General features: G+C 34.2%; 1 pseudogene; it reads left to right on the top strand.

Annotated features, from left to right (window-relative positions):
* LOC110317987 overlaps positions 1-14182 on the top strand; it is a 16957-nt pseudogene extending 2775 nt beyond the window's left edge.
* The last annotated feature ends 3230 nt before the right edge of the window (positions 14183-17412 follow it).

The raw sequence follows: 17412 nt of genomic DNA, 5'->3' as shown, positions 1-17412 counted from the left end.
TCTCTAGGCATTAACTTATTGGTAGGTTTTCCAATTCCAAGCAGTCATCCCTAGAAACATAAGCATGTAAGTGAACCCAGCAGGCTGCAGTCATAAATTTATAAACATGCACACATAATATACATATATATATATATATATATACATATATGTGTATATATGTATACATATATATGTGTGTGTTAGTGCGCATATATGACTGTATAACTCTCTCTATATATGCATATATATGCATATATATACTAATAATTAAAGAATAAGTGCCCCAAGAATATGTTGTATCTTAGCATAGATGAAATACAGTAATATAATTCTCAGTTGTCTATACCATTTCCAGTGACAGAGTATACCTTAATATATTAGAATAATGAAAACTTCGTGATCAAGGTAATGGAGACTAATAAACATTAAGAAGGAAAACATTGACTAAATGTTCAAACATAAGAAAGTAATTTACAGTTTTAACCCATTTTGAATATATGTGTGAAAGATATGGATCTAATTTTATTCTCTTGCAAGTGGATAGCCAGTTTTTCCAGCATCATCTGTTAATTAAACTAATGTTTTTCCGTAGTATTTTTGACACTTTTGTCAAATGTAAAGTAGCTATAGCTTCGTTGACTTATTTCCTGATCCTTTTTTCTGTTCCATTGGTCTACCTTTCTGTTTATATGCCAATAATCTGCTCTTTATCACTTTACCTTTGGTTTATACTTTGAGCTTAAGTAATATGATATTTCCAGCTGGGATCCTACACCTTAGAACTTCTTTGGTTATTTGTATCCTTCGTAGTTCCACTAGAATTATTATTTTATTTAGATCTATGAAATATAGCATTGGAATTTCGTGGATATTGCATTAAATATACAGAATAATTTTGATTAAAACATCATTTTTAGGGTATCAGTTCTGCCAACCCAGGAGCAGGAAAGCTCTCTCCATTGTTTAGTATCTTCTTCAACTAAATTTTAAAAATATCTAAAAGTGTTTTATGTAGTTTTAAAAGTTTTATACCTTTAACCAAGTTCATTAATTCCTAGGTAATTTACTGTTATAGTATTTTATGCATGTCTTGTTTTTCTGTACCTCTGGCTAGCCCTCAAATGAATGAGAGTGAGACTACTGAATTTGTTTAATAAAGCTAAACAGCACAAAAGCTGGGCAGTCAGTCATTTATCTATTCTAATTCTCTAGGATAATCTGGATGCTTCCTAGCCAAAATAACAGAGATATTTGGAGTTTACTATTGGTCTTTCACTTTGGGTGTTTTTCCCCAGGATATCTTCAGAACCCCTTCCTCCTGGTAAATCCTCTTTTACTCTTTCTCTGTCTCCTTTCCCTGGCTGGCAGAATTCCTGCCCTATTCGCTCTATTGCCTAGTTATCGGCTTTTCCAGCTTTTATTGATAAGGCTGAGAATAAATAATGACCATCCTTTACACAGACTTGAGACAGAAGATTTTTAACATAAGCATTACAATTCTTTTGAAACAAGATAGTGGGTTAGAGAAATCAGCATTTGAATAATATAAGGGAAAACTTTGCACAGCACATAAAAACATTATACCTATAATTTATTGGTTGTTTTGGGCTATTTAAGTTGAGATAGTTTTTCTATTTTTCTTTTTCTGAGTGTTCATTCTGTATTTTTATTGACTTTGAATCCTGTAACTATTATATGTCTATTAGATCACAGAATTTTCTAATAGAGTCTGTAGAATCTTTAAATTGTGAAATTACATCATAGGCAAATAAGTATATTTTAATTTCTTTCCTATTTGCATTTCTTTTTTGTACTTCTTTTACATCTTCTTCTTATATAATTGCTACAGTTAAGACTTCATGCATTATAATCAATAGGAATGGGGGTAATGGGCCTCTCTGTCTTATTCCTGGTTGTAGAGGAAATGCTTAGTTTTTCCCTATTTAGTGAAATGTTGGCCACAGGTATTTTGCATAAAATCTGCATTATTTGGGTGTTAGCTCTATCTATTCCTTATGTCCCCTAGACTTTTATCATGGAAACAAGTTTAACCTTGTCAAATGCCTTTTTAACATCAGTGGAGATAATTCTGTGAGTTACGGAAAGAATAAGGAGTTATTTAGAAAAGTGGTGATATATAAGAGAATTACAAATGTGAACCTGAATTTATGGTATTCAATTAAAAGTTCAACCATATTGTTCAAACTAGTACATATTTCTAAACTACAAAATTTTAGTTGCTAATATCACTATTTATTAATACTAATAATATCTGTGGCTAATATAGCAATATATTGTTATTAGACCGAAAGACTTCTTTCAAAGAGGTCCAGATATTCAGCAGGTATACTCTTCTCTATACGGAGTACACACATGGAATAACAAAACCTTAACTAAGTGTAAGGTACAGGAAATTAGTTTGAAAAGGGCAATAGGAGAACCAACCTATGTGCTTTGTCATAGACTTGAAAATTAAGTCAACCAACTATTGCTTGAAAATAGTACTAAATGGGGAAAGAAAAGTATGTGCAAAGGTAAGGGTTGTCTTATATGTCTTTGTAGGGGACATGTATTTTCTCTAGTCCAAGTAAGTTTGGGTGCTACCAAAAGTTTTCCAACATTTTTATGTGTAATAGGCATACTGAAAATATTAAATACTACAGTGAATCTCAAAGACTAGTGAAATGCACAGAAATTTATTGTATAGACAATCAGGAAGTGCCTGGGCTTTTTTGGCAACAATATGGTCCCATTGTTATAACATTATGAAAAGCACTGTAATGTTAAGTATATTAAGTATAAATGTTCTGATGTCTGGTCAATAGGCATTCACATATAACTTTTCATAACAAAGCAATTAAAAAAGAAAATACTGTTGATTAGAAAGAATAAAACAATATCTTGCTTGGTTAGCCCTCAATAGCCTGAATTGAAGCTTTCTGTCCAGTTTTGAACTTTTAGGAAATGATCCCAAAGGAGCTGAAGGGGTTTGCAGCCCCATAGGAGGAAAAACAATATGAACCTACCAATACCCCCAGCACTCCCTGGAACTAAACTACCAACCAAAGAGTACATATGGAGGGACCCATAACTCCAGCTGCATGTCTAGCAGAGGATGGCCTTGTTGGACATCAATTGGAGGAGAGGCCCTTGGTCTTGTAAAGGCTCGGTGCCCCAGTGTACAGAAATGTCAGGATAGGGAAGCAGGATTCGGTCGATTGGTGACCAGAGGGAGGGGGGATGGGATTGGGGTTTTCAGAGGGGGAAAAAAGGTAAGAAGATAACATTTGAAATCTAAATAATGAAAATAATAATAATAAAAGAAAGTGGTCATCCATTCGTTCAATGACAAATTATGCCTGTTTTATGTTCTGATATTCTACTACAACACTGCATAATTCGGTGTACTTAAATCATTTTAATTTCTTGAAAGCCTTTTACATTTCATAAATGGTTAAACTGAGTTTCAGATAGTTTTAAAATTTAGACAATATTGGGCATTTTTCAAAATCTTTATTCAGAACCAAGACTTTTGACGAAAGGTTCAAGTACTTTTTCTCTGTCAGACGCAATTGCAATGAACCTGACTTTTAGCCTAGTGGTTGATCTCTTCTTGTCTTCACCCTTGCTTCTCACTAAATAGATGATACTAATCGCCAACAACACTGACAAAGTGGGTACACTTTTGTACTTTTTCAAGTAGATTTTTCAAATATTGTCCATTTGTAGGTTCAAAGGCATTTACTAATAACTGATATAAAAAAATGGGTAAATAATAACATGTTTGTCCCCAGTAGAAGAAGGCTATATAGAATTTAGCTGTGATTCTAGTTTAGGAACTTGGCATGTCAGCATGGAGGTCTAGATATGTCCTGTACAACCTCACACTTTGAAATGCCATTTAACGAACTAAGAAACCCTTGAAGTATTCCATTTCTATACTAAGATAAATGGGACAGGGTCTCTCAATGAGCCTAGAACTCAGGGATTTGGCTAGTTTTGTAGTAAGCATACTCCAGGGACCCTACTACTTCTACCTTCCCAGTGCTGAATGTAAAGGCAAAGCTGATTTTTTTTATGTCAGTGATGGAGACTGAATTTAGGTCCTCATACTTGTGGGTCAAACACTTTCTATTAAAAAAACATCTCCCAAGTGCAGCCACTCTGGATACCTGTATCCATTCCCCCTAAGTGCTGAAATTACAGGTCTATGCCACCAAACCTGGCTGTGAAAATCCTTTTAAGCACAACAATATAACAACCCATACAACATGCTTATGGGCTTGCCCACTTGAAGAAATTCAAGAAAAGAAATTCAAACAAATTATGAGAAGCTATGCCTCAAAATGCAGCAGAAGGGGAATATGTTAGTACTTGCAAGATTACACAGGGTGGAAAGTAAGAAACACATGCACAAAAAAAAAAAAAAAAAAAAATGGAACGAAGGAACTTACTACTAGCTACATATTCTTTCCACAGTTTTCTGAGTTCACTTCTGATTGTAATCATAGTTCAACCTGAACAACATCTATGTTCAGTGCTGTAAGGGGAGGTTGAATTTCCATTTAGCTTTATACATTGAATCCTCCTCTTGTCATTATTTTACTTTTGAAGATTTTAGATTTTCTTAAATTAAAAATTGATGCAAAAGTGTTCCAACTGCAACTAAAATAGAAACTTAGGAAAAATAAAGTACAATTGAGAACATTTAAAAATAGAATAATTTTATTCTAACAAGCTGATGATCTCATGTCAGTGACTCAAAGGGAAATCAGACAATGTACTTCAGTGCCTCTCTTGATCTGAGGAAACTGAGGCAGCATTTTCATCAACTCTGAACACAGGCCACACTGGGATTTAATTAATTGGATCTCGGGCTCTATACAGAGGATTTCACTTTCATTGCCCTTGTTTAAAATCCATGTATAAAAGTATTTATATGTTACAGGAATAACTGATAAATAATTAATATTCTATGGGCTTGGCTAGTCTGCTCTTCTTTAAAACTTGAGGCTATATGTATGGCTTGCCTTTCAGTGCCAAGATGTAATCCACCCTGAAAAGGACAACAAAGATAATTTTAATTTGACTTTCTCAACTGTAAACTAGCATAAAAGAAATGTAACTAGAATAGGCATAACCCCTTATTGTGGGGTATATATATATATATTTTTTTTCCACATGATGGAAAATCCCTGTTAATTTCTCATAGAATTTGTCACAGGTAGGTGGCATTTGGTGACTCACAAGAAGGGAACTGAACTGCAAATTAATTATTTTTTGGCTATAAAATGATGCTGGTTTGTTTCATGCTAATCATGGCATAGTTAATAAATGTCATTCAAGTCATTAAAACTGAAGCTTCTGATGCTGTTGAAAAATAATTATAGAATGATTTTAGAGAGCAAACATTTCTGTTAATCTACTTTAACTAATATAATCTACCATTAATAATATTCTTCAGTAAATATATTTTTTACTCAGTAGTAGATAACTTCACTCATGGCTTTATTTAAACAAAAAAATGGTATCAACATTAACAAAATACCAGTCTCCTTCCTACACATGGGTATAAAACCATAAAATAGTTTTAAATGTCCATTAACTTGGCCCAGTGTGGGCGAGAGTATTGGAAAATGGACATCTTCTTGTATTGCTTGTGGGAGTAAACTAGTTCAATATTTCCAGAGAACAACATATATCAAAGGAGTACACACGCTTTGAACTAGGACCTATTCTATGTCTCTACTCCAAAGACTCAGTCATGAATATTGGAAAGATTGCACTACAATGTTCTTACCTGAAAATAATTAAGATACAATGATTATATAAACTAATTTTTACTGAGGCAATTGTAAATATTTTATTGTGAAGAAGGAAAATGTAGTCAATAGAAGAATCTATTTGCTCTTCATGTCTACATTTATAAACTATGTGTATGTATTTGTTCTTAAGGATCTATGTTTCATGGGCCAAGACTCATAGAGAGAACACAGTTATTATTAGCTTTCATATTTTACAAACAAATAAGTAAAGTGAGAAAAATAAAATATTAAGATATTCATCCATGTTTTTATAGGTTATTTAAAACACATTTCTATGTTTCTTTCAATATTTTCCTTTAGAGATATTACTGAACAGTTGAATCAACTGTGTATAATGGTGATAATTAAATTTATCAAAATATATGATATTCAATGATCTCTTCTTTGCCTTCTCTCTGGAATGTCTCCATGTTCTGGCATAGATTGGGCATAGGGCAGGAAAAATAATCTATGCCCTGAGATGTCTAGAATACATATGCTATTTTCTGTCTCAAATAAGGAATAAGTCACTATATGGGGATTTCCAGTTCTCCCTATCACTGTGTATGCATGCACTCTATAAAAGTGTGTACTACACTGAACCTCTTATCACTAAATTCTAATTCCATTGTTATTTTCTTGATTCTATCCACTGGAGAGTCCCTTAGATTTGAGTGTGAAAGCTGATCTTTTTCTGTTATATGCTTTAACCCATTTAGAGTTTGAACCCTGGTTATCAGCAAGTCACATGCTCCAGTGTAGCTCCAACACTTAATGAAAGTTTTCTGATAATTTCTTCTCTCTTACCTGTTTCAGGAAGGATTGTTTGGTCCAACAGTCCCAAATAAGAATGGTCCCTAGGGGAAGCTAAGTTTCAGAAGCAGTATTCTTTTCATATATATATATAAATGGTCACAGTTTGTCTGTGGAATACTGCCTAGGCCAGGAGGGAAAATAATTCTAGAACAAGGAAACCGTGAGACCATGCAACTGAGTGGTCAACAGCAGAAGCTACTGTGTTACCCATAACTTCACTGCTTTTATAATTCTTGTGCTGTTGGCTAGAGACCTTAGAGCGACTCATTTAAACTCCCCCAAGACTCATTTTCTGTATATACACAGCTGGCACACTAATATACTTTCTATTATTATGAAAAAAGTAGATCAATATTTGGTGTTAGAAAGATCTGTACAATTTGAAACAATGATAATGTTTCTCATGTTTTAAATTTTTCTTAACTTCATCATTATCATGTGGAGTTTACCCGAGTAAACAGCAGACAGAGTTCTTAGTTAAAAATTGCAATAGCCATGTTGTAACTTGTGCGTGTGTGCTTGTGTATGTGCATGCATATGTGTATATGTGTGTATGCGCACATTGGTATGAAATAATAATAATGGATTGCTTCATCTTTCCATTTGCACAGTCAGCTGTTCTCTAGAGCTCAATACTCTGGTTAAAATATATGTAAGTGCACTGCTAAGTTCAAAAGTGAAAATAGTATAAAAAGACTGTGGGCAGAGCACCCTGCTGGCCTATGCCAAGTTTGGCTCCTTGCTCCAATCCTGAACTTCTAGATCTGAATTCATTGTTTCCTTCACAGCAATTTCAAAATGTATCAATGAATGAGCTTCCTGTCTCCATTCATCTAATTCATCTTTAAATGAGAGTTTCATAGTTTCATAATTTCAAGATTTCAGATGTAGTGTTTATTTAAAGAATCCCAGCTGGACAAATTGGCTCACTCAGGAGGCTCAGATACAGACCTTGTCCTAAGTTCATGGCCGTCTCGAAATATATAGTGAGTATGAGTACATCTTCAATTACAACATGAGGGTGTTTCTTATTGAGAAAAACAACACAAATAACAATAACTGCAAGAACAAATCAAATCAACAAAATAGAAGCCCCTCTTTTCTTTTCATCCATTGCAAACATCAAATAGATCTTCCTACCTTTGTTCAGTATTTGCTTAAATTTGGGCTCATATTTTTGTCAACATGTCTGTTTGATTTTCTATTAGTATTTGCTACTGTTGCTTCGCATTTTTCTTGTATGTCCTTGTGTTTGTACTTGTGTGATTCTAGTCAGGATGAGGCAGAGAACCTAATCTCCTACACTTATTCATTATTACTGATGGGACATCTGGCTCCCAAAATTCCCAAAGGCAGTGTAAGTAAGGGACATGAAGCTTTCCATAACACTATTGTGTGTAGTATTTCATATCAATAAATGCACATTATTTGGGTTATTTTCTATTGAAAATCCCCTTTATTAGTATATTGTATATGTTCATTAAATTATAAAATAGATTTTTACAAAGATTTCTTCTTGTCTTTTAATTCAAAAATAGGAGAAATAGACACAAATTTAATGTTTTTATTTTCCAATTCATTTGATTAGACCAATCAAAAATGGCAAGTAGCTCAGTATATTTAGCGTTTGTAAATTTCACTGGCAATTCTGACATATTTTCTCCCATGAAAAATGAAGTGATTTAAAAAGGATAATCACCATTTTCCTGAATAAACAAGTTTTTATAATTGATGCAGATGGGTAACATGAGCAGAAACTTGCTTTCCCTCATTCTGAGAACAAGAAACTTGACTTTAAGATGTCAGTGGAATCTCCTTCATGTCAAGACTATAGAGAAGAATTCTCCCTTGGTTCAGCTTTTAATGGGGTTCATCAATCACTGAGTCTCTGGTGGCTTCTTATGACTTTCTTCACTTTGTCATTGTTGATATTTTTGTAGTCCTCTCATTTTATACGTCCAAAAGTAGGTAGATTTAGGGTCTTCTAGTATGATCTACATTTTCCTTTATTATACATCCACTCATTCTCAAAACAAAGTTATGTTTACAGATACTGGAGTGAGAAATTAATATATCTTTGTGGGATACAAATAACATGTAACAACCACCCAAAGCCTGCATAACAGTGTTGTAGAATTTACTTTTTTTGTTTGTTTTTCTAGACATGTTTTCTCTGTATAGCCCTAGCTGGCCCCAAACTCAGAAATCCTCCTGCCTCTGCCTCCCATGTGCTGGGATCAAAGACATGCACCATCACTGCTCGGTGGCATTTCCTTTCTAAATGCTAGTTTAGATCATGTCTCCCACAGTCCTATCTCTCAGTCAAATTTATTTCATAATTTGTTTTCTCTATTTTTTGGCAAACAGCACGTTCCCTAAACATACTACTTTAATGAATTTAAAAGAAACAGAAGACAGTAGGAAGGTACAGAACCTCTTAAAATTATGAAAAGAGAAATAGTTACTCTACACAATGGTTTTTGAAACTTCACAGTTAACAGTGCTTTATAATATTTAAGGACAAATTCTAACTCACTGATACATGGAGCTATCTGAGAATACCCTGAGATCTATATCAAGAGAATTTATTCAGAGGATTCTTTTATTTAGGGTAGAATAATTATGACATAAAATTAAGTGTTTGCCATGATATCACTAACAGTATGAACTTAGATAAGTAACGAAGAATTTTCCTTCATTTAAAAAAATGATAATCTGTTCTTGGATTTAATTTGCAAGAATTTTATTGAGTATTTTAGCATTGGTATTCATAAGCGAGATTAGTTTGAAGTTCTCTTTTTTGGTTGGGTCCTTGTGTGGTTTAGTTATCAGAGTAATTGTAGCTTTATAGAATGAGTTAGGTAGTGTTCCTTCTGTTTCTATTTTAAGAACTAGTTTGAGGAAAATTGGTATCAGGTCTTCTTTGAAGGTCTGGTAGTATTTTGCCTTACATCCATCTGGCCCTGGCCTTTTTTTTGTTGGGAGGTTTTGAATGACTTCTATTTCCGTTTGTGATATGGGCATGTTTAGATAGTTTACCTGCTCTTGATTTAACTTTGGTGTGTGACATCTGTCTAGAAAACCATCCATTTCATCTAGATTTTCCAGTTTTGTTGAGTATAGACTTTTATAATAGGATCTGATGATTTTTTGAATTTTCTCCATTTCCATTGTTATATTTCCCTTCTCATTTCTAATTTTATTAATTTGGATACTGCCTCTTGGCCCTTTAGTTAGTTTGCATAGGTGTTTATCTATCTTTTTGATTCTGTCAAAGACAGTTATAGTTTCTAAATTTGCAAATATAGTTGAGTTTTTCTTCAGTCTTAGGAGAAGAATTAGAAATTCAAAGTCATTCTTAGCAAGTTCATTGTGACACTGTAGGAAAGGAGTCAGTTGTAATAATATTTGATTACCAGTATGACACATAATTTATCTTCTGTATTACATTGGTATGATGAGCTGATATTTGTTATGGAAAGATATAATACGTATTTCTTTATGATGTGTTCTATTAATGTCTATTCTATTTTAATGAACAGAGATTAAATATCAATAATAGAATATAATGACTAAATGCTGCTAAAAATAAAATTAAAGGAAAAAGGCAAATATAAACAGATGTAAGTATGTATACAATTCAAAATACAGCATATTAACCTGAAAATGTGGCACATATGTGAGGATTTCAAACTTGATATTTTTGGTGTGTTTTGTTTTAATATATTTCCTGAGACCTTTTATTTGAATTGTCATACTATAAATGATATTTCTCTAAAGATTTCTAAGCTGAAGTTTGTTTGAACATAGAGTATGCTGAATTCAACCACTCTACTGACTATGGATAAAATAAGGAAACTCTCATATTTGCAATGATATTGTCAATATTACTGTCAGGAAAAAAATGTGTCTTTTTTGAAAACACAAATAAAAGAAAACTGTGATAAATGGAAATGCCAATACCTTATTCTTTTCAAAGAATCATCATGTAAATAGAGACTATATCTCAAGTACACACTTAGATATGCATTCAGACATATGCTATCTACTGGGGGCTGAAGACACAGGAATGATAATTCAGAACTGTTCTTTTTCATTCAAATCTCACTATTTTCTTTGAAGAAATCATAACCCAGGAAGTAGGACACTGGAGACTGGGTTGAGATAAAAGCCAATTTGGTATTTGACAGTTTTATTCCTGCCTCTGATTTCAGAGGATGAATTGATGCTAGGTGAAGAGATAAGCTGAACAACATCAAAATGAGTGGAATAATTCATCTTTGTGGATCCATGGACATATTTTAGTAGTCAGAATGTACCAAAATTTTGGGAACTTCATTTCAACTTCTAAGAAAAATAGCTTATTCGAGTGATTGGATAATTAATATAATGCTTTAAAAGAGCTAGACATTATTCTACTAATAAGAGAAGATAATCTTGTTAAATGGTAAGCTTATGTAGACTAAGATGCTCAGAAAATCAGTTAGCTCATTTTATGTCATATGAAAATATTAATTGTGGGCCAAGATGACTGAGGGAAAGTCAGTTTCCTTGAAGAAAATGCATTAAAGTCTAAAGTTGTATGTGGATGTGTGCCCATTTAAAGAGGTTGGTGCATATGATCAATTCTTTGAAAGGAATTTTTTCACTACTTTCCTTGCGTCGCATAGCAACCAGAAATCCTCAGAATTCAAGGATAGTATTACCCTAGTGAAATGTCGGTTTCTTTATGAATGTTAAGCTCTAAGTTATACTCTTTGAATTAGGATATATTTTTACCCAGGATGTGAACTAACTTTTGCAGAACTAGATTTCACTCATGAAAATTCACGGACAAAAACTGCAGGCAAATACTGCAGTCCAGGGTCAGAGTTTAGAAGACCAATGAAGAATCAAAATATCTGACCAAGAGATAAAAGTTTATTTGGAATCCAGAGAGGTTTGGAACTATAAGTACTGAAGAACTTTTAATGTCCATTTCAGACTCTTCATCTCATTGGCACAAAATATAGAAAAAGCTGACATGGTAGTGTATGACCTTAACTCCAACACTCAGAGGAGACAAGATCAAGGTCAGTCTCAGCTACATAAGTTTGGGCTAGACAAGGCTAAAGAAAATATAAGATAAGCATAAAAGGACAGCTACAGAGGTTTTTTAATCTTAGTTTTGTTTTGTTTGTTTTGTTTGTTATTGTTGTTGCTAGACAGCTTGACCGAAAACAACTTGGAAAGAAGAGGTTTATTTCATCTTATAGGTTATTCTCCATCATCGAGAGAAGACAAGTTTGGTGATTTATTGATAGTAGCCTCCACAGGCTACTGTGTATTTGAATATTTGATATTCTATCTGTATTTGTTAGAAGTCTTTGGAAAAGATTAGGAAGCATGATCTTGTTGGAAGAGCTGTTTCATTGAGGGAAACTAGGGCATGGGCTATGAGGATTCAAAGCTCAAACGAGTGAATTTGATTACTTTTTTCTCTCACTTGGCCTTATGCTTGTGGATCAAAATATAAGCTCTCAGCTACTGGTCCAGTGTCATGCCTCCCTGCCTGCTGCCATGCTTTGTACAGTAATAACCATGACTTCTAACTCTCCAAAACTATAAGCCTCAAATTAAATGCTGTATTTTACTGTATTTTCTAAATTACTTTCATCATGGAGTTTTATCACAGCAGTAGAAAAATAGCTAAGACTACAAGATAGAATATGAGGCAGAAAACACAGAGGAATGTTGCTTACTGTTTTGCTATTATTGGTTTGCTAAGCTAGCTTTCTTATGCAACCTGGGTCCAACTCTCTATGGATAATAGTGGCCAAAGTGGGCTGAACCCTCCTACTTCAATTAATAATTAAGAAAATGCTTCATAGCATTGGCATTGGTCAATAACAGGAAGGCAATTCCTCAGTTACAGTTTCCTCTTTACAGAAGTGTAAAATTGATAAGCATGATAAACCATCATATTTTCACATCACAATCTGACTGGTTTATAAAAATTCATCTGATTTAGCATTGGCATAATAATTTTATATGGAGGTATAATGTACTCTTTTGGGTTTCACACGTTTAGTGTATTGTCAAATACTGATGAGTTTTCTCTCTACTTTTCCCTACCTTCTTTGTTAATATCCTGGTCTATGTAACCATATCTTTCTTCAGACTCCCTGAATGTATACCTATTCAGCACCCAAATTTTCTTCCTCAATTTATTATTTAGACTAGAGATGTTTGGATGGTCCTTTTTTGAGATAGTTATTTACTAAGTAGCTCAAGCCCTATGCTAACCTTGAACTTGTCAGCTTCCTTGCCTTAGGTTTGCCCTGTTGGCATTACAGATGGATACCACTTCAACAGGATGAAATACAAATGTGCTTAGTCCTCCATTTCTAGTTCTTTAAAAATAGAACATTCAAGGATTTTTTTTTTTTGCATTACATCTAGGATAAACTGCTGAACTTCTTTCTCAAGCAACTATTGCTTCTCCATCTTTAAGCAGGTTCTTCTTCCAGATCTTAGCAGTTCTTGGATAGTCTGATGCTTCTATCTGCTTATCTAAGAGAACTCCTACAGAAACACATTTTCTTTTTCCCAAAGCATCCACTATAACTCTACATTGATGCATTTGATTGCTTTATTAGCCTCTTTCTCCCAGCTGTGTAATCACAGAAACCAAATCTGCTGTTAATTATCATTGACTTCTCAACTCTAAGCCAGAATGAAAACACCAAAATCTTAACACTTGATCGTTTCCCATAATTGTTTTATTGAATGTAGAAAAGGAGGGATATAACATATTCTTTGTCTGTTTTTTGAAGAGCAATGAATCACAAACACTATAACTTCACACACTTTTATCATACATTTCCATAATTATTTTCAACACTCCAAACCCAATACATTTCTTTTCATTAATAAGAATTAAGCCTTTCTGCTCCACCATTCTTCTATACAGCCCAGCCGGAATGGCATAATCCTGAAGCCCCACTTCCACAAGAATTTGCAGCTTCGAGTGGACACTTGGGTCAAGCAGCCGGCATCCAAAATCTGCAGATGCAAGGCCCCCATAGGTGAAAGCACACCACATTGGCCCTTGTCCTGCAACTGGTCCCACCAGGCCCATCATGAGGTATCCTACAGTTAGATACCACTCTTAAGTCCAGGCTGGCAGGGACTTCAGCCCGGAGAAACTCAGAGTGGCTGGTATCCACATGAAAATGACTTACACCATTGGCATCTCTGTGGACCCATGGTTGCAAAACAAATCCACTGAATCACATGCCAGTGTTCAGCTCCTGAAGGAGTACCACTCTAAGCTCTTACTTTTTCCCAGGAAGACTTCTGCTCCAATGAAGGGAGACAGTTCTGCTGAAGAATGTAAATTGGCCACCCAGCTAACATGACCTATGATGCCCTTCCAGAATGTGTACAAAAAGGAAAAGGCCAGAGTCATCACTGAAGAAGAGTAGAACTTTAAAGCTTTTGACAGTCTTCACATGGCCCGTGCCAATGCTCAGTTCTTTGGCATCCAAGCAAAAATGGTAAAGGAAGCTGCAAAGCAGAATATTGAAAAGAAAAAGTAATGCCAGGTTGGAGTGTTACAATAAATTTTCCAAAAAGCAAATTAAAGAATTAAAAATAAATTAGAGATTCTGTGGCTATAGCTCAGTAGTAGACAATGTATTTTGCATGCAGAGGAAGCAGTCCTAAGTCATCTCCTCAGTATTAAATACATAGACATAGGCAGATCATAAATAAATAAGTAAATAAATAAATAAATATAATTTGCCTAACATTCTTCTAGCTCAGATAAGTAACAAACAAATATATTTCTATAAAATCACAACTGACACATTTTTCCATATTTTCTTATTTCCTATTGCACACATACTGCTATAAGCCTCCTGCATGCCCTCAGTAAAATACTATGTTGTATTGAGGAAAACAAAACAAAGCCTTCACTTCAAAGATGCTATATACCTAAGATACTTCTATAACTTGTTCTCATTTAAAAAACCTGACAAAAATAGACTTGATCTGTGTTTCAAAATATTTAATATATAGCAGGTATTAAATGATCACTTTAGCTCATGTAATTGTTAGTGAAGATTTTTGAGAATCAATGATCCAAAACCAAACTTAATCAGTGGTGTGGGAGGGATTACTAATTAAATTTCTAAAATTACCTTCTCTATTTATATTTCAAAATTCTCTTCTGAATTCAGTTAGGTGGCATTACGTAAAAGGATGGAACTGAAGTGCTAAACCAAAGACCCACATTAGCAGCAGGCTTAACTGGGATTTAAACTTGTAAATTAAAAAAATCACAAACATAAATTGTATCTTTGTAGTGTATAAATTAGTAATGTAATGATGACTTCATCCTCATGCTTAATCATTCTATAATAAAATCAATTTATGATTAATTTTTCTATCTTAAGTTAAGAGCTATTGAGTTTTCTCATAAATCAAAATTACTTCCACAAAGTGTCAGATGAAGATGTAATTATCTTTGCAGCTAGGTTTTAACATTCTGCAGTTATGAAAAAATATATAGTAACTTTCCATGGAATAGACCAATATAGTATATCTACAGTCTTTAAAAGCTATCACAGTATTTATAAGTTTATAATTTTGTTTATGATGAAAGATTTTGTTTTGGGGTCTAGACCATTTAGAATTTGTACAGTGGCTATTTCAGGTTGCCATAGGGGAATTCCATAGACTGGATGTCTAAGTGCTTTTTATGAAGTCTTCTCACAATTCTGGAGCTGTAGATCTGAAATCAGGATGCCAACATGGCTAAGCCCTGGCAGGCAGGGGCTCTTGTTCTGACATGCTGGAAGCCTTTGCAAATTTTCCTTAGAGTGGATACATGGAACAAATTTTCTTTTTCTTCTCTTATAAAGCCATTGATCCTAGGGTCAGGGCCCCATTGCCCCTTTTGATCTCATCAAACCGTACTTTCTCCTAAAAGTTGTATCTCAAATCTAGTCCTATTGAAAGGTATGACTTCAGTATATCAATAGCATAGGTTTATAAACTTATTAAAAGTTTAGCCACATTTCAAATGTTCATTTATTAAAAAAATATTTCTTTCCACAGCTGAGGGGCTCCTTGCTTGAAGCAATATTCAACACAAAGCAAAGACATTTAAAGGTAAAATGAATTTCTCTGAAATCAGTTATGAAAGGGATTTGACCTGTTATTTCTGTAGGATGCACTCAATCATTTTTCACCATATTTACAGGTTAACACAGTTGCTGAAGATATGATTCACAGAGAACAAGTTTCCTGTCTTGCTGTGTTCCTATAAAGATCTGACTCAAGTGTGAGGATCCAATTTAAAACAACCTTCTTGCTTGGATCAGAGTTGAGAAAGAGGGGGAGGTTGGTAGCAATTTTTTTTTTGTAAGTAAAAATGAGTTTTATGGAACTAGTCATATCTTTTGAACAGGACTGATAAATCTGATTTTGATAGGAGCTTGGACATAGGACACACATTGTCCTTTGTTAGATACCAAATCCCTGGTGCAGGGAGAGTCCTGAGTCCTGGAGGGCGCTGCTTGGTTTTGTGACTTTCTTCTGTAAGGAGTAACTGATACTTCATGTTAGTTACTTCACTTGACATTACCTAAAAACTGGAAAGACAATTTCAGTTTCCCAATACTGGGCAAAAATTGTTAACTAGAGAATATACATATAAGACTACAATACTCCAAAATACATTGATACATTGCTCTCTCTCTCTCTCTCTCTCTCTCTCTCTCTCTCTCTCTCTCTCTCTCTCTCTCAAAAAAGGGGGGATCTATTAAGTTTGTATGTTTAAGGATTCTTCACTAGTTTTTCTAACCTAGAACTAATGGCAATTGTTGTGAAAAAAGTTGAGTTGATACTTTAGCATGTATTTATTGAAGGGTGGTTTTGTTGAGCAACCCAAATGAAAGACCATGGGCCACCAAACAAGCAGACAAGCAAACAAACAAACAAAAGCAAACAAACACAAAAGATCAGGGACTGGGGACTGGTTTGGAAAAGCATGAGGATCAGCTGGTCAGGTTGTCAGCTAGAGCAGGACATGGACAAGAGTGTAATGTGGGGTGAATACCATCAGAATGCATTATAGACATGCATTAAAAAGTCAGTGTAAAACCAACTATTATGCATAATAAATGCATGCTATTAATAATTAAAAACGTAAAGAAAACCTTTGGCTGAAAACACTCAATTTGGGCACTGACTCCATGCCACATTCTTTGTGAAGTTCTCTTTCTTTTCTCTTGGTTCTCTTGTAGCTAAGACTGCCTGTGGACTCATTATGTTACCTATGCTGGCCTTGACTGAGTTGATGGTTATCTGTCTGACTCAGATTTTCTAAGTGCTGGTATGTGCATGTACCCGGAAGTCTGGTTACTTTGTGTAATTCTTTGTTATAAGAAATGCTGAATGTTTTCCTAACACAAACTCTTCTTGAAGAAGTTTGCCTCTATCTCCTTGAAGGAAAACTACCCAGATTCTAAGCTATGAAGGATTTGGATAGAGAGAAATTAAATTAGCTGACTGGAGTTGGTTCTCTGCTTATAGAAAACAAGATTTCTCAAGACAGCCATTGAGCTTTGAAGGAGACAAACAGCAAAAAATAAAATAGAAGACTATTTTGAAAAAGGGAAAGGAATGTATTTTTGCTGTCAGATTTCCAGGTTCTTGTCCCAGTTTATGCTATCTAGCTTCTTTACTTTCTTAATCATGAATTAACATGAGTGACTATTATATATGTAGAAAACATATTTTTCACTAGAACTTATTTTGTGTT

Source organism: Mus pahari, chromosome 3 (genome assembly GCF_900095145.1).
Source record: "Mus pahari chromosome 3, PAHARI_EIJ_v1.1, whole genome shotgun sequence".
Classification (NCBI taxonomy): Eukaryota; Metazoa; Chordata; class Mammalia; order Rodentia; family Muridae; genus Mus; species Mus pahari.
This window is presented reverse-complemented; position numbering and strand designations above follow the sequence as displayed.